The sequence below is a fragment of the Varanus komodoensis genome, unplaced genomic scaffold (assembly GCF_004798865.1).
Source record: "Varanus komodoensis strain SLA01 unplaced genomic scaffold, ASM479886v1 scaffold38, whole genome shotgun sequence".
Taxonomy (NCBI): Eukaryota; Metazoa; Chordata; class Lepidosauria; order Squamata; family Varanidae; genus Varanus; species Varanus komodoensis.
In genome coordinates this window covers 7954369-7977043 of record NW_025335909.1, presented here as the reverse complement: position 1 = coordinate 7977043, position 22675 = coordinate 7954369, and the positions used below count along the sequence as shown (strand labels likewise).

General features: G+C 51.5%; 1 protein-coding gene across 1 annotated transcript in view; it reads right to left on the bottom strand.

The window, feature by feature from the left end:
- The window catches only part of CUX2 (cut like homeobox 2), a 117072-nt gene that overhangs the window by 52595 nt on the left and 41802 nt on the right, over positions 1 to 22675 (bottom strand). The gene's annotated exons all lie outside the window — the stretch shown is intronic.

The following is a 22675-nucleotide window of genomic DNA, read 5'->3' as shown; positions in this document are numbered from 1 at the left end:
AGGTAGAGTAATAGCTCTCCTGCATTCTTCCGAGAAGTGTTTCCGGTGAACTTTTGTGGCTGAGAGTAGTTCGGATGAACAATACTTTGGGCTTCCAGGCAAAAGATCTTGCACAGCCATGTCTGTCTTTTCCTCCTCCTCCTCATCCTTTTTTTAGTAGAAAGAATAAAAGATAGGGGAAATGATGGGGAAACATGGCAGGGTTGGAAACAGGAGGAGACGACATTTGGACGACATTGTGCCGTCCTGCAAGATTCATGGAATAAGACGGAAGCGACTGCATGATGCAGCCCGTCTTGGCGGGACCCTTTGGAAAAGGAGGGATGCTCAGGTGCCTTGGGCCAAGGTGTTTGCTTCCGGCCAGGACAATTTATGTGTGCGGTACAGCCAGGCTGGACTGGGACCTGAGAGAGCCTGGAAGAAGCACAGGCGCCTGAGCCTGGGCCATGCTCTGTGTTCACATGAAGAGTGCCAGGCCCCGGCAGTGGGACGAGGGGCCATTCCTTTGATGGAGCCCTGCGCGCACCCGTGTGTGTGCACGCACCCATGTGCATGCATGTGCACACATGTACACAGCCAAGGGCTTGGGTCTTTCACCTACAGACAGCCAAACCCAACAAGGCCAGGCCTTACCATCAGTGGGAACACGCTGCATGCCTCAAAAAGATGCCGAAAAGAGTTCGGATTTGAGAGGTTTTCATGCAAACAAATAAATACAGATGGGGGTTCAAATTAGTGGGCCATTTGGCTGATCAATATTCTTAATAACTCTCTTCCTTTCTCCTTTTCCTCAATAACTGTAAAAATAACACACCGATGGTGTCAAAAGAGGAAAAGAACACCATATTGCACCGTGTGATATCTTCAAAAAAACAAACCGACTCCACACCACCTCCGGCAGATGTCTATCTGCAGGGAAGGAAAACGTCCCAACCATAAGTTGCTTGGGCTTTTAAGCATTCATAAATAAGCCTTTAAAGGTCTGGATGGCTTTTTAATTTCAGTGGAATTTGGGGAGGGGATGCGGGGACGAAAGCTCCGGGATGAGGCAAGCTGACCTGCTAAGTCACGCCCTGGAAACCACACGCTGCTCACTCCAAGGGCAGGGAAATGTTTCAGTGAAGAATTAAGGATTCACATCCTGCTGGCTTTGGAGGATACAAACCCGCCAGTGAGAAACCCCTTAAGGCAGCCCGGAATTTTATCTTTGATTTAAAAAATGGATGTAAAACATGAACAAAGAGCACGACTTACATCGATCGGGCAGGCAGAGAGAGGGCACCGGGCGAGGGCACCGGGCGCGGGTGTCCAGTTTCAGCCCTGCCAGGACTGTGAACCTGATGCCTGGGGGGAGGGGGAGGAGGAAGGAGGGCAGGGCATGTGTGTTCAAGGCATGACATGGGGCTGGGCCAGGTCACCCCAGAGCAAGGCAGGAGCCCAAGGTGGGGCTGGAGACCGGAACGGAGCAGCCAGTTCCGGGTCCTGCCCGGCTGTGCAGCGCAACGGGATCACTGCAAGCCCCCTCTGGATCTGCAACCTAAATTTGCCACGGTGGGTCGCTGCACCTCATCTGGGGGCAACCCATCTTCTTCTTGGCAGGGATGCTGCGGAGGAGGGCCTGTGATGGGAGGAAGGTGACGCGAGGAGGCGCGGAGTCACTGCCACGTTGGCGGCGCGGGGCAGGGGGGGACAGGCCGGGGGACGCAAGACGGATGGAGGTGCACATGGCCTCTTGGTTTCCAGGAGCCATCAATCATCTTCCTGTGTATTATGCAAATTCTTGATGCTAAAGATGTATGGAGTCAATTACCAGGGGTCACTGCTGTGTGTTAAATTCGTACAAGGAAGCTGCTCTTGGTCTCCGATGAATTTGAGAGAGATTGCAAGCTTTCTGCCTTTTATTGGACCATATAAATATTTCACTGTTAGATATAAAAAAATATTGGAGAAAAAAGCAGATAAAAACCCGGTCCCCCCTGTGGATTCGGAGAGACAAGGAGCAAGGAGCAAGAGTCAGCAACTTTTTAACGGCCTGTTCCAGGAATGGCACACTCTGGAGGAAGGCGGCCGGGGGGTGGGGGGGTGTCTTGCACCATGCAGGACAGGGGTGCAGAGGGCAACCTCAGTGTTGGCCTTCTGTAGCCAGGCAGGCAAACGAAGTTGCCAACTCAGTAATCTTCAGCAGAGAGCCAGGCACTGCTGTGTGGTCAAAGAGAGATGCTCTCATGTTACAAAGGAAAGGCTCTTAAAACGGATCTCTTCTCTTTCACCCCACAGGAGAGGTGGCCTGATGCACCCCTGCATGGGGTAGATTTGGATCCCTCCTGAGGCAAACACATGCACCAACTCTCAGAGTGCCACGCTGCACGAGTCACTGCTCTGGGCTTACCTCCTCCTTCCTTTCTTAATTAGTGTTACAGTATAAAATACAATTAAGAAAGAACTGACAACTGAAATAAAAACATGTAACATTTGACATACTATTTTAAAAAATCTTAAATACTGTGTACTCCATCACCAGAACTGTAGGATATGTGTTAAAGAAAAAAAAAAACCTCATTCAAAAATTCTTTCAGTACATTTTTCCTCCTTCCAAAATTGCAATGATTCTTTTGACAGTTCAAATCTTTTCCCATTTTCTAACACATATTCAATAAAAGCACCCCAAATCTCATTAAACTTATTTTTCCTTATATGCCCCTTTCTCACTTTAATGGCACAATTTATCATTAACAGCTATATTCCAAACTTCTCTGTACCAATCACACAACTGATAATCATATTTTGCTTTCCAATTCTTAGCTATGATTAATCTGCAGCAGCTATTAAATTTGCTATTAATTCTTCATTATTCCAACTCCATTGTTTCTTATCAAACATTGAGAATAAAGCAGTTTCAAGGCATATTTCAATATTTAAACTTAATATTTTATTACTCTCTTTAGAAACCCCTTCCCAAAACTTCATTACATATTCTCATTTGCACCACATATGAAAATATGTACCCACTCCATGGCTACATCTCCAACATAAATTGGAATATTTACTATCCACACAGTTCATTGAAGTTAAGTACCACTTTCATACAATTTTATAAGTGTCTTCCTTTACGCTTGCTGACATATATTTTATATATGTCATATATATATTTCGCCCATATATTTCCCCAGTCTTCACTGCTAACGCTCTTCACCCAGTCTGTTGGGGGCTTACGTTCTTCTAAAGAGGAGGTCTGTCAAGGGTAGGAGCTCACAGAGAAATCTAAGCTCCTTTGCGGGAGCAAACACAAACCTGCTTGGGATGAGCTGTTAGCCTGGCACCCATTTCATTGATGTGCCCATCATAAACAAGTATTTGTAGATTAAAACTAATTCTGGCTTGAAGTTCTGTTTTTCATGTTTTATGCCGACAGTTTCCAAGTTGGGATAATTGGAAGAATAAGCAGAGAAGAGCAGAGAGCGATACTGTCACTGATGCTTAACACTGTTTAAGGGCTCAATCCGAAGCATGCAGGCAGCAAAAGTCTACAAGGAAGAAGTCTCAGCGAGCCTCAGCCGGATGTGTACGGAAGGACCTGCATCCCTGCTGGGGGGGGGGAGTCACATGTAGGGGGCTATTGTCAGCTGATAAGAAGTGTTTTGCCTGCGCTGCGACGTGGATGAATAAAGCGGTGCATTTGTGCAGGAGACCCTGCATTACTGGCCTCCCCATGCTATAAGCTGCTGCCTCTTTCATGCCACCGATAGCATCGCTTGCTTCTCCACCCTCCACATAACTCATCCCACCTCCCAAAATCAACTTTCATACAGTCCCCCGGAATGAACATCTAACACAACTTCTGAAAATCACTGTCCTTCTCGAGATCCCATTACAATAGTTTTGATAAAGCGCCTGCAGCCAGAGATTCCATTTTAGATTAGGGGAAGATCACAGCCGATGGTGGAGTGAAAGCGGGACTGCCTCCAAAAGGGCCGTGCTGTGCGGCCCACCGGCACCTCGGTGGGGCGCGAAGCAGATTTGCACAGCTGAGCGCAGCCAACTCCAGCCTGGGAACATACGAAAGAGCGGCCAGGTAACACCCGTCTTGTCATGTCGGTGAAGTATCTGCCCGACGGTGAAGTATCTGCCCGACGTCACACCAAATAACCGCAGCCGAGCCCCACAAGCCGAGCCCCACAAGTCACGGGCGATTGCAAAAGCACCTCAGGGTCACAGCTGCTGACCAAAATCTAGCAGAGGGCCTTAGGCAAACCTCTTTCCTAGCCCCACCTTCAAAGCTGGTCTGGCCTGCCTTCCAGAGCAGGGGCGGGAAAGCCCTGCAGCACTTGGATTTTTTAAAGAGACTGAACTTGGCATGCTGAACCCAGAGAGGTTCGGAGTTGGGAGTCTGCCCTACATACAGATTGATGTTATTGCTGCTGCTGCTGCTGCTGCTGCTGCTGCAATACTAATGGTATAGTAAGCTAAAATATACTAATATGATTATATTATTTTATTACAACAGTGTTCCAAAATGGAAAGGAAGCACCAACAGCAACGTCAGCTTTGATTTATAGGCTCACCACCCATGCTAAAGCCATTTGCTAAACCTCAAGCACCATCCACGAGCCCAGACAGCCTGACAGTAAATGGAATTTTCGGTGTGTGCCTATACGCACAGGCGCGCACTCCATCATTTTCCTCTTTGATCTCCATCAAGGCCAGGAGCCAACAATCGGGACAAGATGCCCAACAAAGCAGCCGAATTAGGGCAGGAGCGCTCGACATTGTCTCCTCATTTTCTCCTGCCCGATGCCCATTGTTCTCGCCCCTGCTGGATGTAAACAGAAAACCGTCAAGCTTGGGTAGGCGGTCAGATTTGATCTGCGGTAAATTTGGTGCAGATCAAAGGGGGCAGTGTGGGGCACAGAGGAGGCTGGAGTGCCATTTGTAAAGGAGCGGGGGGGGGACTGCAGCAGGGCAGGGGGGCTTCTCCCCTTTATGGCACCCTCTCTGTGGGTCACAAGCTGCTCTGTCACCTGGGCACATTCTGAATGCAAGTGGAAGCCTAGGAGGAGTTCGCCTTACAGTGAGTTACGAGTCTAGAGCCAGCGCATACTGAGGTGGGTGGGCCAGTGGTGTGGCTCATGGGAGGCGAGGTTTTTGGGCCCAAAGGTGCATCGGGCAAGTGGATAAACTGCTGAGCACCACCACCGAATGGACATGTGGAGAAGAAAACATCGGCCGGCAGCCCCCTGCAGTAGCAGAGGCTTGAGCACAATCCCAGCTCTCAGCAAGACACTCTGTTATGGAAAGGAGGAGCAAGCAAGCAGGGTACCTTGGTGGACCCTAATGCAGCTCAAGCGCAAAGGGAGGCCTTTGCCAGGATCGCACCAAGGGCCCTTTGCGTCTCAAGCGCACTGAGCCACACCGGTTCCTCCTGGAGATGATTCGGGGGACTGTCCACTTGTGGACCAACAGCAGCAAGTGCCCATGCTCAGCGTGGTTCTGGGCGGAAAAGAAGCGGCACCTTGCCATGGCTTTCTTGGAGAGAGGAGAAAGCACGAAGCTTTGCAGGAGGAGGAGGTCACAACACAGGAAGAGTCAAAGTGGCGCCAGGCCTTCCCCAGCATGGCATCTTCCAGAGGTCTTGGACCAGAGCTGTCACAAACCCCAGTCGGCGCAGTGGGGACAGTGGGACTTGTAGTCCAGCACAAGCAGACGGCTCTCCTACCTAAAGCGCACTCTGCAGGGCTGCAGGCTCATGCCTGACTGGGCACCTGCCCTCCAAGCAGCGTGGCGATGCTCCTCATTTCTAGGCTCTGCCACCTGGGACCTCAGGCATCAAATTATGACTCAATCATCAATTCTGGTGACCCAGCCGTGCACCGGAAGGACCTTTTCGGTGCATCGGGGGCACGTCCCTGCCAAATGGATTGAACTGAATCAGCATTGCACAGGGCACAGCTGGGACCTCCCGGTGAATTATGGGTCCTGCCCCGTGGCAGATTATTCCAGCGCAGGTCAACACTGTCATTCTGCCCGGCTCCGGAAAGTTTCTGTCAAATGCCCCCTGATCTTCATCCGGACACTCTGCAACCCTGGCTCTTGGGAGGGTCACCCTGGCTGTCCTGGAGCCTGTACCTTTGGAGAGTAGGAGCTACCTTCCTGTTTTTTGTGTCCGTTTGTCTCACAGATGTATAGGGTCTGTCAGACTGGCAGAGAGGAAGAAGAATACAGAATCTGGGTCCTCCAAAGATATGCAAATCTGTTAATCAAGAGGCCTATTATTGTACAGGCCTCCCTCGCCTGCCTGCAGCAACCGATCCACCAAGATAACTGATCAACTGCTAATAACCAATTGTGTGGCAGCAAGTATTTCCTTATCCGGCTTTACTACTGTGTGTAAAGAATTCCAAAAAATACATTTCTGATTACAGCACATTTGTTTCTCTCTAAAACATCTCCTCGTGTTCCTCCATCCATCACACTGAACAGGAAACAAATCTGTCAGAAACTAGATAATGGGAAGATGTTCTGTTGTTTGGGGGGCGGGGGGGAGGATGTTTTGCGTGCCTAGTCCTTGTGGCTGAGCCGAAAAACACTTGGAAACATTACAGTAGGCTTACTCAAAAGGACTAGCCAAAGTAAGCGGGCTAAACTTCACCGGCTAGCTGACTAATCTTTCACAGCAACACATTCCGAGTTCTTTCTTCCACATCACTGCCTACAGTTCTCTTTCCACCTCTTCTTTTATTTCTAATTATGGCGAGTGTGAATTTGCACAAGCCGTTGTGACTCCCATGGACCCAAAGCGCCTGTTCAAAACTCTGATTGGGGCAGTTGTGCCAGGGAAAGGGAAAGCGAACAAACGTAGAAGAAGAAAAGGGACCCAGCAAGCTACCTTGCTCTGCTTCAAAAAGGCACTCTCGCTTGAAGGCAGTGTGTGCTGCAACACTCCAAAGGAAACACAGCTAGCAGGGTTAGGTTGTAGCTTTGCCAGCTGCAGGGTATGTTCCAGCTTTGGCAGGGCAGCTCATGATTAGGCTGACAGAATGAATACCTGCTCATCAATGGGCCGAAAGCAGTCCTCTGGACTGCATTAGCTCCACGTCAGGATGGCACGCCCGATAATTGAACTACACAGATCTTTAATGGGCCAGCGTGAATATGAAGCACTATTTTACCAGACAGAAGCAGGGAAACCTAAGACAGCTTCTGGCAGAAGGACGACGACTTGGGCTTTCCCTGTTGGGGCTGGGGCTGGGGCTGGGGCTGGGGCGGGGGGGGGGGGGTCCGTGCCAGGGGTTGGTGCAGAGTAGCTCCTACCCCAGAGATGGGAACCCCAGGCCAGGCCTACACTGCCGCGTCCCCATGCCCAAGCACCTCTCTCCCGCCTGGCTGGGGGTCTCCTGGGGAGCCGCCACAGGAGATGCTCCAGGTGGATGAATCTGGCGCAAAGCCACCACGTGCCCGGCCCTGAAGCAGGAGCGTGCGAGCAAAGCGAGGGATGCCAGGGCCATCAGACCCGGAGGAGCCATGCCCCCTTGCAGCCGTCAAGGTAAGGGCTGGCGCTGGCTCCCTGCCTGGGGGTGGGGGGTGGAGGGGGGACGCTTTCAGACCAGCAGGAGGAAGACGCCACGGGGTCCAGCCATGCCATTATACACTTTTATTGATGCTGTTCTGAAGAAAGCTAATCAATATATTAGATTTCCCAAAGCAAGAAAAACAGCAACCGCCAGAGAGTTTTCCATCGGGCTCTGAGAGCTTTCAGCAGCAAGAGCTGAGCTCATAGCCCGGAAGCCGCCGAGCTCCTGGTCCAGCCCCGCGCTTCCTGGCTGCGGCCTGTCCGAACTCAGCTAGCAGAAATTGAAAGGAAAGGGCAGCGGGCCGAACACTGAGCCAATCCCACCCAGTCCGCTACCTGGGTTGACAGCGGGGCTGCAGCAAGGGGCACGGGCCAAACCAAGTGGCGCCTGGACTGTTGTCTCCACTCGGGGGAGGAGGACCGAAATGCGGCTGCCTCCAGAGTGTTACAGGCTGGCCGATGAAGACCGATACCTGATTAAAACGGATGCAGCTACTGGCCTAAGATGCTTGTTGCTTTTCACACGGACAATAGTAGTTTTGTATCTTTGCTGTAACAAGCATTAGTCTTCTCCCAAAGACTGCACACCCAGAGGAGTGATTCCAGCACAGATGATAAAATGCTTATAAAAGTAATGGAACCTCCAGCTGCAGGTGCAGTCCACGGGGACACAACAGCGCATGCAGAGGCCTACTTTCCATGGCTTTTATTGTCAAGCTGTGGCAGTGGGGCTGGCTGGGGGAAGGTGAGAGTGGCAGCCCACATGGATGGAGGGCAGGAGGTGGGGAAGGCCGCAAATCAGCCGCACTCTCCTGCCCGAGCTGTCCAGCAGTGGGCGCACACAGGCACACTGCCTCTGTTCGTGGAGGTACAATACAGCCATGAGGACTGGTAGCCTGCTGCTCCTTAAAGTTGTCCAGTCCCCTTTTACAGCCGTCCAAATGGGTAGCCATTGCTACTTCCCAAGAAAGGGAACGCCGTGGTTTAACTCTGCACTGAGCTCTGCAATTATTAGAGGGGGGAACATCTCCCTGTCCGCTTGCAGTTCTTTTTCACCATGAACTTTGTATTCAACTTCGGGGAAGTTCTCAGGGGCACATGGCACGTGTGATTAAAGGCAAAAAGTCGGGTCCAAATACTAGCATATTTTAAGCTCTTACTGCCTTCGGAGACATATTCCAACAATTTCCCCTCCACCCGTTTGCTTTCACAACCATGCGACTGTAGTGCTTTCAGCGCCACTGACTGACCACCACCAGAGGCAGGGTACTGGGTGAGATGGGCCGAGGCTGCTGATCTGAGAACCAGACCGTTGCAGCTTGCCTTGCCAAGGGCCTATCGGAATGGGCAAGCGAACACTCTTGCTTACTGTTGCCCCTGAACAGGGACAAACGTTTTAGCCAAGCATTTGGCAACCTCTTTTCCTACTGATGGACGCTTCCAACTCCCACAATGCCTACAGGAAGCTGCATTCTAATGCAGCCACAGGGCGTCAGCTTTGTGGTCTGTTCCTGATGTTCGTCTCCCATCTTCTTCTCCAAGGAACCTGAGCTGACCTACATGGCCCCTACCTCCATGCCATTTTATCCTCACAACAGCCCTGTGAGGTAGGATAGGTTGGATGTGGGTGACTAACTGGAAGTCACCCAGCGAGCTTCAGAGCACACAGCATCACCTGCCGTGGAGACTGGGAAACTGGAAAGCGGTGGGGAGGGAGCTGTCCCACTGGGATCCAGGGCTTCAGGGCAGCGTGGCACCGGGCCTGAAAAAGCCCCTTCTTATCCTGAGCCAAATTCTGGAGGCAAGAGAAAGCAGTGGGACCCTTTAAAAAATGCAGGCAAAGGCACAGGAGAGGATCTGTACTTCCAGGGATTATCTGAGCCATATCAACAATAATCCAATGATCTGTAACATGATTACATCCAACCATGGAGAGGAGGAACTTCCACTGGTAACGCAATCCTTCACCCAGCCAACTGTAAAGGTTCAGGAGTGGGGAGAGGGGGGAAAGGAGATTTAATAAGCGGAAAGCGGGGGCTGGGGGAGGGGGGAAATCACCCAACCCCCAGAGGCCCGAGACAGCTTCACAGGCATATTTTAGCACGGGGTGGGGAGCGAGGGTGTGCGCGCCCGCGCGCGCTGCGTCTAATTGCAATCAACGGCAGACATCTGAGGCAAGTGACGGGCTCAGCAAAAAAATTGCTGCTGAGAAGGGCGAAATCTTTGTCTAAAAATAATCAGCCATTCTGCACGCCACTGATCCCCCCCCCTCCCAGCCCGACTCCTTTTTGCTATAATGGTAATCGATGCTGGAGGCTTTGAATTCCATCAATTTATAGATCTGCCCCAGCTCTGAGCCTGGCGATTGTCTGCCGGCTCGCGGAAAGTGTGCGGGGGGGGGGGGGGCAGGCGGCAGCCAGGCCCCCGCTGTGTGATTAAGATAAGCTCAGATGCCTTCCATAAATTCCTTTATCAGTTTTAAAATGTTCCACCAGCCCGTGGTTCACTCCCTTTAGAGACACCCAGACAGCGGGGGGGGGGGTGTTGTTCTGTTGCTGTGCGCGCGTGTAATATACATTTATAAGATACGTGTGTGGTGTGCACTTCTGTCTGTGTGTTTATACACATATACGTTAATATATGCATCATTCTAGTTTGCTTGAGATAGCGTGCATTTATGGACTTATCTCCATAATTATGGTGCGCCCGCGCGCGCTCTCGCTCGCTCGCTCGCTCTGAGCGTGCCTCATATATAAATGTTGTGGATGCACGCATGTGTAGTGCGTGACATACGCTCGTGTGTGTGTGTGCATCTGCGTGGTATGCATGTGCTATTTGTGTGTATGTTGAAAGAGGCAGAAAGGGGGGAGCGGGAGGGGGGAGCCCCCCTCCCGCCCCCAGAGATGTGTGCAGCAGTTAAAGATTAGCCTGAGCTTTCTGAGACGCCAAATTTTTGAGGGTATCGATCAATAAATCAAATCAGAGCCCAATCAATCGCCCAATCAGAGGCGTCTCGCCGCCGCATTACCGCTGGCGCCTCGGACCCGGCGCGGCCCCAGCAGGAGCGCCGGCCTGGCGCGCGGCCAGCTCCCACTCCCGCCTAATAGACCCGCGCGCAGCAGCCCCGGCCCGGCGCAGGAGCAATAAATTTCTCATCTAACAGCCGATCGAGAAACAAGGTGAACATCTGTTTTGCTGCAATGAAGCCTCGCCGCCTCCTCGCGAGCCGCCGGCGGGCTCCGACAGCCCACCCGGGGCCGCCGCCCGGCCCCCCGCGCCGCCTCCCGGCCGCCGGGCGCGCTGGCGGAGGCGCTGGGGGGGGGCGGGCCCCGCAGCCTCGCCCCGCCCCGCCGGGCTCCCGCCCCCCCCGCTGCAACTCCAGCGCGGGGGGGGGGGGGGAGAGAGAGAGAGAGAGAGAAGCGCGGCCCGCGCAGTCAATAGTAAGAGCTATCCTGGGACTCTGGAGTATGAAGGCAATTTTATGATGCCCATTATGTAGCACTGTAACTTCATTAAAAGCTGTTTATCCCCTCTAAGCATTTCAGAGCGCTGCCCCTCCCCCACAAGGCGGGGGCCGGCCCGGCCGCGGGCTGGGCCCGGGCAGGGGCAGGTGGGCTGCGTGCTTGGGGAGGGGAGGGGAGGGGCGGGCCAAATAGCTCCTGCCTGCGCCTTCTCTCTCCTTCCCTGCCTCCCTCGCCTGCCTTCTTCCTCCATGACCCTTTCCTCTCCTCTCCTCCCCTCTCCCTCTCCCTCCCCTCTCCCTCTGAATCCACACCTCCAGCTCCTCTCCGCAGTAGGCCAGAGGGACGGCTCCCTCCAGCCAGGAGCCAGGGCTGGGTCCCCAGTGCCCATGCTGCCTAGACTCGAGGGGAGCGGCCCCACAGCCCTCCAGAGCTGAGGAACGCTGGAGCGGGCCTTCCTGCAAAGCAAACCCACTCTCCCGTGGGCTGAGGTACACTGCCTGTGAGCAGGGAGGCTCCACCTGGCCAGCGTGTCTCCCTGTGGGGACAGTGCGACCCAAGCAGAGGCGTTTCCAAATGGTTTGCTTCTGCAGACCAACTGTATGGCTACAGAGAGGCTGAAAGCAAATGAGAGGTCGGTTGTCCGGCCAGCCTGCGCTTGAGCCCGCAAAAGGCATCGATCGATGCCACGCATCAGCTGCCATCCTGCTGGCGGCGGCGGCAGAGGGCTCACTGCTCCTTGCCTGTGGCAGCAGTAGCCCCCAACTTTAGACCTTCTCCAAGCAGGCACTCTCTGGGTGTGATGCACCACAACTCCCATCATCCCCAGCCAAGAGGACCATGCCACATCAGGCAGGGAAACTACTATTGGTTGCACTTCCTCAGCCATCAACTGGTGCAATCTGCAATTTTATACAGACACGAATCTACAGAAGAGCTGCTCCATATCAAGAACTGTAAACAGACCAATTCAAAAACAAGTCCCTCTTTCTTTCTTTTTCTTTCCTTCCTTCCTTCCTTCCTTCCTTCCTTTCTTATCGCAAGCATTAAAAAACCCCCGGAGAGGCAGGGCCTCCTGGCCATCTGCCACAAATCATTCTGCTCTACCTCATAGCCCGTATCCACACGTAACAAATGCACCATGCCCAAGCTGGCAGGGAGGGCCCCGGGCTCTCCTCCCGGTGGGTGCCCTTTGGCCAAACCTCTATCAGTCCCGCCCCCTCAGCCTGATCCACCTGACAGGGTGGTTGGAAGTACGAAATAAGTCTTGCATACGTCATTCCAAGGGCACTGGAGGAAGACTTGAATGCAAACGGCCACTAAGTCCACCCCCTCCATATAGAAAGGTCCAAACCGCACTGGCAGCACTTGCTCTGCATGCAGAAGGGCCCAGAAGGGTCAGGAAGAGCCTCTCTGGTCCGGGGAGCTGCTGACAATTAGCAGTTGATGCTTGAACTTGTGGCTTGTATGCTAATGTTGACCCCAGGTTCCAACATTTGGGGATCAGAGAAGCCAACCCCAACTGCCTGTTTCATTGATACTGCTCAGTCCAGACTTCCCCAACCATGGTGCCCTCCAAATGCACTGGACAACAATGCCCATCAAATGCAAACAGCATAAGCAACAGTCCATGCCAGCTGTGGCTGATGGACCCATACCAGCTTGGAGAGGGCTGATATTTACTTTAGTTATTCGATTTTTATCCCGCCCCATTAGCCATAAGCCTCCCTGGGTGGGTTACAAAAATGTATACTTAGACTATTCTGCCACAACCACAAGAGAGAGCATTTGTATATATTTTAAACGCAATTATACAGATATCAGAACAAGACAAGGAGCTGCTAGATCCCCACCTAAGGGAAAGAGGACTTAAAAGTAAATCAAAGCCAGTACAAAAGAGCTTGTTTTATTGCGCATCAGAAAGGGAAAAAACACTCAACAGATATGCAGGCACTATTTCCAAATGAATGGGGGATGGAAGGGGAAGGCAAGTTTGACGCCATTCTTCGCTGTATAATAAATAGACCTTTATTACAACTTTGATATATTCTCCCCCTAATGACATTTAAGGGCAACCCAATAAAGTTGAAAAAGAACAGGGCAGAAACCAACAAATGCTTAATATTCAATAAATGTGTCAATTTTACATACAGAGGCAAATGGGCCTTTATTGAGGAATTGGTAAATTTCCTTGGAGGAAAGTAAGTGCGTTTTAGCCTTCAAGGGGTCCCCGGTGAATGGAAATGGAATGTGATTTGTGATAAAACTCAGCTGCTCCATAAAAGACGTTAAATAAATGTTGCTGTTTCACTTGGGATATACAGAATTGATTGCATTATAGACCTGTTCTAAGATACACAATTCTCCCGCAAGGTATCTCGTGGTTTCCCTGCGTTTTGAAGCCAGAGAGCAGAGACGATTTAGATTACATCTTAACTCACTGGCTAATGGCAGCCAAGAATTTGCAGGGGAGAAGGGGGAGGGAAAGGGAAAGGGGAAAAAACACACCCACCCTTTCTCTCTGGATTACTTCTGTTATTTAGAGTTTGCATGCAAGCCACTAGCTCAGTCGATAGCAAAAAGGTGTCAGACAAATCCACTGGAGGCCTATCTTCAAGAGCAGACAACCTCTGCATGCCAGTCGCGAGGGGTGGGTACCAGCAAAATAAAAACAAGGAACGGCTTAACGCAGGGACAGGAAACTGGTGGCCTTCCAGATGTTGGCCTTGTGGACTCCTGCTGGCCCTGGGGACTGGATCTGACAGGAGCTGGTGTTCACAGCATCTGGAGACTCCAGGGCATTCGGGGCTTTTCAGTCTACAAGGGGAAGCTGATTAAGAGGAGAACTTGATAGATGTTTATGAATGTGTGCATGACGTGGGTGGGCGCAGAGCCGGGAGGGCCTTGAGGGCCATCCAATCCAGCCTCCTGCTTGAGCAGAGGAAATGCAGTTACAGCACCTCAGTGGATGGATGCCCAGTGTCCCCACAAAGATGTCCAGGGAGGAAGCGCGGACTAAAGAGACTTCCTCCAAAGGTAGCAAGAGAGAGGGTTCTTGGAGATGCCCCAAGGATTGTGGGGCAGCCTCCCCAGGAAGGCCTACCTGGTGCCGACACTGTCATCCTTCTGGCAAGAGCGTCTCCTTCCATATGTGCCCGCCCGCCCCTTAAGATCTGGGACAGAGGCCCTTCTCCGGGAGCCCTTCTTGAAGGAGATTAGGAGTGCGCCTACCCAGAGAAGGGCCTTCTCTACGGTGGCACCCCGACTGTGGAATATGCGCACTTTAATCTTTTCAGTGCCAGGCTAAAACCTTTTTATTTTCCCAATGTTTTAACACTTGATTGTTTTAACATGGGGTTTTATTGTTGATTGGTAAGATTTTGACTAGGATGCCGTGTTTTATTCTATTTTGTCTTATTTTTAAACTGCCCCATGATCATGGTAAGGGACGGCCTAAAAAAGTTATAAATAAATAAATAAATAGCTAAGCCTTTCTCTTATTCCAGATGTTTAATGGATCCTGGAATGTTTATGGTGGATTCGGCAAACAATGTGGCAAGGGAATGGCTTCATACCACATTTTATATTCAGTTTCAGGACTGCCTTGCTAAAGCGCCCAGAGAACTCTGGCTCTTTGGCCAAGTACAAGCACCGTAAGCTGTAGGGTGGCCCAGCTGCCTTGCCCAGGTCCTGAGCTGGATCGGGGCTGCAGTCCAAGCGGCAGCTCGCAACAACAAGTGGCCCTGCAGAGGGCTCCTCACAGGCAGTAGAGGGCAGGGGGCGACTGCAGCCTCCCCCGGGAACCGCCTGCCACCCACCGACTCTCTGCTACAAACGAGCCCCCCAAGAGCTGTGAGAGTGTTCACACAGCACCACAAGCATCCAGGTACATGCCGGAGCCCAGAAACCTGGAGAAGGGAGGGAAGGACGCTCCAAAGGCGGTCGAGTTATCCCTGGAGGATCGCAAACAGCCATCGCAGGAGCAAGAAACGGCAAATGAAATCTAGCACACGAAGGTAAACAAAGCAATCTTCATACAGACAAATTGAGGGTAGGGGGCAGAAGCGCCACCACGGAGATGTAATTGCGCAGCTCCGGTTTCTCCTCAAATCAATCACAACCTGCGGTTGCCTCAGTGCAGCTCAGCCCAAATCTGGCCTTTGCCAAGAACCAGCATGCTGTTAAACAGTCCAGTAGTTCTCATGAGCTAATAGGCAACTTGCTCCTTCAACCCTGCTGATATTTTAAACAAACCTAAACTCTGATAATTGTTTAATGCTTATTTTTCTTCAGTTCTGGTTCACATTCTGTGCCTCTCCATGACAGAAATTGGTATTTTCCACTTAGATTTTTTTTTAATGGGGGAAAGAAAACACACCTGTAGATTTCAATCGTTTGTACAAAGTAGGCAAATTTGCATTATTTCTATGAAGCCAATTATTTAGTATTACGTTCTCTACAGTGAGTGATGAATGGACTGAAATTCTACCCAATTTCCTTGTCCTTCTATAATAACAATAAGCACTAGAAACTTTCTCCTTCTTACTTAAATTGTCCTATTCTATTTAACTTGTGTTTCATATTTAAGCACTATTCTATTTTATTCTCATAAAGTTTTGCATTGAGCTCAATTCTTGTAATTGCTTTATTATATAATAAATGAGCCATAAATTAAACATAGGTTCACATTCTATGCTAAGGAGCCAAATGAAAGTCATAATGCTGCTGGGTGCCACGGTCCCAAGTCCAGCACTGAAAGTCCTCTGAGAATGACTTTTCTGGTGGTGGCAACGTTGAGGTGGAGTCAGAGCCTTTCCAGGCCTTCACAAGGAAGGTCTTGCATCTCGCACCCCGTCCACTTGTTCCCCAGGCGGTGCTGCTCCCTCTGACTCCGAGCAGCAGAACTTGGGCTCCTCTGGTAAGCAGAGACTCCATGGGAGCGTTGCCCCACTGGCTCCCCGCTCCCCAGACCTTCAGTCCTTCTCCGGAAGAATCTGGGAACTGAAGGCCTTAAGACGCTGCAGACAGGCTCCGAGAGCTGCTCAAAGCCAAGGCAGAGCGCAGCGACACCTGGGCTGCAGGGTTGCTCTCCATGGTCCTGAATCTGAGCCCGCCATCCTTAAGTCAGGACCTGCAGTTCTGGATGTGGTGCTTATGGGGCAGCAGCTTTTGAAAATTGGGAGCATGCAGGGCTTCCCTCTAATGGTCAAATGCCCACCTTTTCCCTACAAGTTTTCCCCAACTTGGAGAAGGCTGTCAAGACAGACTGGATTGCAACTCTCGCCACCCAGCGCCAGCTCAGATTAAGGGGAACAGCCAAGGACGTGGCCAACCAAGCAGAAGGCCACCCTCAGCCTTCTAACAAGGAGAGCAGGGGGCAGGCTCCAGGAGAGACGGGATTGGTTTAGAAATTAGCCGTTTTCCCCTAAACACGCAGACAGTGGATCAGCTTATTTCCAAGCACATTCAAATGGGACAGGACAGGAAATAGCGCCAGGGTAGCTTCACGGAAGGTTGGTCAGAGAAGAATTCTGAAGTAGACTGGAACTCAGGGTGTGCACCCCATATATTAAGAGGAAAATACCAGGAGCCCCAGGAACTGTGTTTTCATAGCCAGAAACGCCAGTCCCCATGACACCACTAATCCTCGCTTCCCTAGTTTTTGATAAAACCCAGGAAAGGAGGTTGAGACGGCTCCTGGCGGGCTACACTTGGCATGGCTGATCGGAGTTGCGCAGGCCGGCATTCAATCAGGCTCTCCAATAACTTCTCTTGACCAACCTCAAAGGAAACCAATAAGGCTCGTGCAACTGAGAGATGTTCCAGAAAGACCGCAGGTAACTTTATCCCAAGGCCAGCACAGAGAACGTCCTTCTTTTCATTTTTAGTTTTTTGCCTGATCGCCTTTGAGCCTCAGTTGAAGGTACTCTTTGGAAAAGTATGAGGAAGCAGGCGTCCTTCTCTCCAGGAGATCCATCATGTCACATTAGCAACTGGGCTTCTTATTAGCCATTTTCTATCCTATCAAATTAATATTTGTTTTCACTGATACAATGCAAGTGTCTCATCAGATTAGCAACTTTCGCATCACATTAGCAACAACAAATACTAATGTGATACACTCCTTATATGACATGCCCTGACAAAGGATGGCTAATGCGAGATGACTCTCTCTGGTAGGTTGGTGGTGAGTCCCAAGCGGGCGAGGATCGCACCTGGCTAAAAATACCAGCACGTGTCGTGGTCAGGTGAGCCGCTTGTCCCTGCGGGAGGCACCGCTCCGGCTGGGATCTGACGCGGCCACGTTCCGCTGGTTCCACTGGGAGAAGGGTGGCTGCACGCTGTCCTCCACAGCAGACCTTCTTCCGCTTGGGAGCAGCCAGACTGCCTTCGAAGGCATTGCTTATTGAAGAGTTGGCCAGTCCAAGCCCAATGTGAAAATAAAGAACCATCAGAAGGGAGAGATAAAGGGCCAGGTTTGCCTCATCCACGCTAACGCCACCCAAACTAGTCTTCTGGCAGTGAGATTCGTACCTCGAATGACACAGTGTGGAAAATGAACCGTGGAAGCTTCCTTGGCTCAGGTGCAGCGCTTTGTAGGGGCGGCAACCTCCCTTCTAGGAACCATCCCACCTGAGCCTTCTCCTCGGACTTCAGCATGCAGCCAAACAGCCGCTTGCATGGGATGGAGAAAGAGAGGCAGGCGACCTTCCACCGGCTTGTTCTGGCAGCTACTCACGCCCTTTCTCCTTGGCTTGCCTGTGTCTCCCACTCCTAACGCATCACACCTCTGTGCAATCCGGGGAGAAAGGGGTGTGACATTTCTCATTTCTAAGCAGCAGTTGGAAGTGCACAGGAGGCAACGGTACAAGTCTTTTGCCTCTAGAAAGAAGCAGTAAGACCCTATGCCAGGGTGGCCCAAATCCCGCCTCAGCGACAAGTGAATTTTGCAACCTGTAGAAAAGGCACTGATCTGGCCACTGAATTATGTGAACTGTATAAATAATGCAGGTAGGCCGTTGGGAATCATATTGACCAGTTCCTCCAGCTCCTGAGGTTCCCTGAGGCATTGTCTGTGCATTTCCGGGCATTTTTCCCATCATAAGGCCTAGAAACTTTTTTCAGTTTAGCAACAAAAGCACAAAAGCAAGGCCGGCCTGTTGGCCTGCCCGCCCGCCCACCCGCCAGCCAGCCTCCCTCCCTCCCTCCCTCTCTCTCTCTCTCTCTCTGTGGCGGAGCATAGCAAAATGAGATCTGGGAGTCAGGAGCGGCAGCATCACTGCCCCCCCCCCATATTCCTGCTAGCCCTTGCAAGTCACTGGCACTTCTCTCCCCACCTCCCCTAGAAGGCTCAGTGCCTGCAGCTACGAGGCAGGCCACAGGAAACAGGGAACGGGGCTGGCTTTCCCTGGGCACTTGCTTGCGGTTCCTTTCTGCCATGCTGCAGTCCCAGGAAATCCAAGTGCCGTTCTGTTCTCAGCAGAGGCAGCGGCAACAACAAACCGGTTCTGTTAGAATGTTTGCCTGGAATCAGTACTTGTGCTCCCTAATATGATATGAAAACATGATCACGTTGGCAACTTTGAAGTCACATTAAGCTTGTGTAATGGAGGGATGTGTCCTTGCCCGGAGTGGCAAAGCCTTATTATTGCTAGTAAAAGGGATGCTCAAACAGTGGGCTGACAACGCCTCGGAATACGATTGCTCCCTCCGAAAGAAAGGCATGCGGGAACTAATCAAAGCAAGGCCCAAGAAATGGCCATGAGAAGTTCGGTTAGTAAAATTTTGTTTAACGTACTTATTCAGTCATACGTAAGCCAGGACGATGAAATCTGCAAAGGCCTGGAGGAAGCATTTTGAGTTTAGCGCAAAGCATGGAACCCAAGCGACAAGAATTTAGGAGCAAGTCATGTTTCTCGCACAAGCTGCTGATGAAAGAGACGGACGATTCTTCCACTGTTAATCATTCATTTCATTTAAAGATCCCTTATATGCCGCCTCTCTGCCACAACAGTTCTGGAGACACCTAAGAACAGCAGCAAATTAAACCATTCCAACAAAACTGCCAAGGCCAAAGCGCCATCTAATCCGTTTGAATGACACTCAACAAGGCTCATTAAAAGCTCAACACAAAAGAGGCAGCATTTCCTAAACTTTACCAGGGAAGAAAGTTTGATGTGTGGGTCAGGGTGGGAGGCAGCTGCCACTCCCTGCTGCTATCCACGTGGGACCGGGTGGCCTTGCAACCAGACCTTGGCTGCTGGTATAGACAAGAGTTAAGAGGACCCCGGTCCAGGACCCCCCTCACTCAGCCTCGATGCCCATGGGGTCTCCCTCTCTCTCTCACCCCCCCCCATAACCTACTTTCTAGAGGTGCTGTGAGGATAAACCTGCAGGAGAGAAGATCACAACCTTCTTTTGGAGGAATGGTGACATGTAAACATCAGTCGATTCGTGGAAGGCACCGTTTGTCTCATTTCACGTCAGAAAGCACCTCCTCCCTCAAGTGATTTGGGGCACTAGCTGCAAAGCTGCCTGGGTTGCCTCCGCAGCATCCTCCCCCGGGTCACATCCTCCCTCCCTGGCTCATTCCATTCGCCCAGGCTCCCGATTAATACTATCAGCCATGGCATCGTTTTGTCATTGGAATCACGGAGCTGTGTCCGACGTGACAGTGGCACAGATGCTCATCAACAGAGCCAGAGAGGTTGCCACGGGAAGATGGGATTAGAACAACCGTGTCAGCAAGTGAGGTCAGGGACAGTGAGGGCAGGGAAGGCAATGATGGCCACGTGTTCCACCGAGTCACCGACGGCAGGAACAAAAGGGCGCCTGAGGGACAGGGACATCCTTGGAGGGCACCCCTGTTTTGCAGGGGCCAGAGGCTCACTCGCTCTTGCTAGCCTGGCTCTGCAATACCACAGGGAAGCACTGCAGAACCCATTAATGAAGGAGAACAGCAAAGGCAGAGGACTGGTTACCGGGGTTAATAAATGTGGCTTAGTGCTAAGAAGTTGGTTCCAAACAGAACTCTTTTCCTCTCCTCCCAATCAAAAGGAAGGATCACCATCTGGCGCCTGGTGCTGGGACCCATCCCTCACATCCACCCCATCCGTGCAGTGGGCACGGTCTGGTTCGTGCTGGCCTCGGACCTCTCGCTGTCGCCCTGCTGGCCTTCCCGCCTCAGCCAAGAACCCGCCCCTGCCTCAGCTCAGGCGGAGCTTCGGAGGGGCAGCTGTGCACAGCACCACCTTCAGAGCGAGTATCAAAACTGCAGCATGTTCGGGACCGCCAGTCCCAAAGCACAGAGGGGACAGGGCCAGAGGCTGTGCCAGCCCGGGCCCTCTCTCCCCTTCAGGGTCTGTCCCCTGGGCACAGCTAGGGGGACTGCGGTCCGGTTCGGGGCAGAAGTCCTGCTCCGCTTGCTGGAAATCCCTGCATTCCCAGGCAGGGCAGACAAGAATCCACCGCGGAAACCCCAGAGAGGCGTTGCTGCCCATCTTGCTCTGCATAAGGGAGCTTCCCGGGTTCTGCGTTTCCAGGTGAGTATGTCCTTCAGCATGCAAGCGTTCTGCTTTTAAAGGCAAGTCTCTAGGCCTTCTTTTTGGAAAAAAGGAGGAAAAGGGCAGCTTCACCTAAGAATTCAAGTGCCCCTTTGCCACCAAGATGATGCAATTTTGCTAGGAAAAAGGAGATTGATCCGAGTGGCCTTACCTCGAGGCATTACAAAAAGAGATTGACTTGTAGGCTTACATTCCACGCTCTCGCTCTCCCCCTCAGTCTCCCAGGGCCAAGGATGGAGGGAACCTGTTTGACATGCTGGATAGACCAAGCCCATTTGTGAAGCCAGAGACTGAGAGTGACTCTGGTGATGGAGCAGACTGGGGGAAAGAGCTGCTGAACGAATGCCTTCTGAGGCTTGGAGAAGGCGAAACAAAAGAAAAAGGTTCTCTCAGCCCGGAGAAGAAACAAGCCCTCACTTCATTCAAGCCCCTGCAGCAAGCCTAATGATTTCCTATCTACCTGCCCAGTCTCTCAATACACACACAGACGGCTCCCCCACCCCTGCCCGACGTATCTATTAGTGCAAGAGCCGCCCGGTAGCTTTCAAGAGTGTTTGCTCCTTTCCCTGTGCAGATGGTTCAAGGCAAAGGGACCGTCCCCCCCGGGGGGGGGGATGCTCAGGGGACGAAGACTTGTCCTAGTTGTAAGGAGGCCTCTGAGTGACGGTTTTCTATGGCAAGTGGGACCGGCTGGCTGAACCCCGTGAGCTGAGAGGACACACACCACACGGAACCGCTCCCTCTTTCGGCCTTGGCTTCGTGGCCCCAGCTAGCAAGGGCAGGCTGGATCAGAGCTTGTCCTCGTGTCCCAGACACTGGCCTGAGGGAGTGGCCACACTTGCCCTCTGGGGACCATCCTGCCTGGAGGGCTGTCCGGTCCAATTCCAGGTTGAAGCTAAGGAAAGATCTGCAGAGAGCAGGCTGGCAGGGCAAGCTCACAGGGCACCTGGCCGCAGTCTTGCACACTAGCAGAAATATGGACTTTCTACGTAAACCAGAACATCTCTTTCTTCATGGGCATCTAGGTGTGTAAGCAAGCATGCGCAGTGCTTCTGCAAGCTGATGACCAGATCAGGCAATTTTTGGCTATTCCGCAGTGGCCACCCTAGCTGTTTTGCACCTCCAGAAGCTTTTCTCAGGGTCTTATTTATTTATGTATTAAAAGCTTTTGTAGACCACCCTGTTACTAACGGTACAGAATAAGTGCAGATAAAAATGGCACAGCATCCAGCAATTCACAATAAAATCACAATTAAAACCAATTAAACATTAAAATAATGGGAGAATATAAAGGTTTTCACCTGGCTCCAAAAAGAAATAAGCGTTGGTGCCAGGGGAACCTCTTTGGGGAGCGTATTCCACAATCAGGGTGCCACTGCAGAAGGCCCTCCTTCTCAGAGCAATGCCTTTATCCAGATCTGGATGTGGGGCAGGTTCTCCAGTTCTGGATGCCAGAGACCTCGACTGTGGCAATAAGTCCTCTCCCACTAGCCAAGCAAAGGTGGAAGACAGGGAAACCCTGGAGAGCAATCTTGGACAATTCAGAAATGACGCTGTGTCTACCAGCTTTGGGAAGCCATGGTGCCCATCCCATTCTCTTCCTGCCCTATATACCAACCATACGTACATACGTAAATAAATGTGATACATTCAAACAGCAACAGTTAGGCAGAGAGTAAGACCCTCTGTCGTTTTGATTCTCTATGATTTTCTAGTTGTTGTGCCTGATTATCAACAGATGTACAAACAGATGTATACAATAGGTTTATAATTTCAATGTCACTTATTTCATTACAGGAATGTAATGACCCACAAGCAAAGCTCTCTGGAAAGGTCACAAAAATGGAAACCCAAAATACGACAGTATGAAAAGCATGCTATGGCATCATTAACGTCCAAAAATTTTAAGTGATTTAATGGCACAAAAACAATTTACAATAAAGCACCAGGATCTGATCAAAGAGCTGACGTTAAATGCCCCATCATAAGCCATGCCCGGGAGCCAAGGGTAGTGCTATCCTAGCACCAAAGGATGCCAATGTTGAAGACACCTTCAGTACAGGTGTGACGTACCTGTGCTCCAG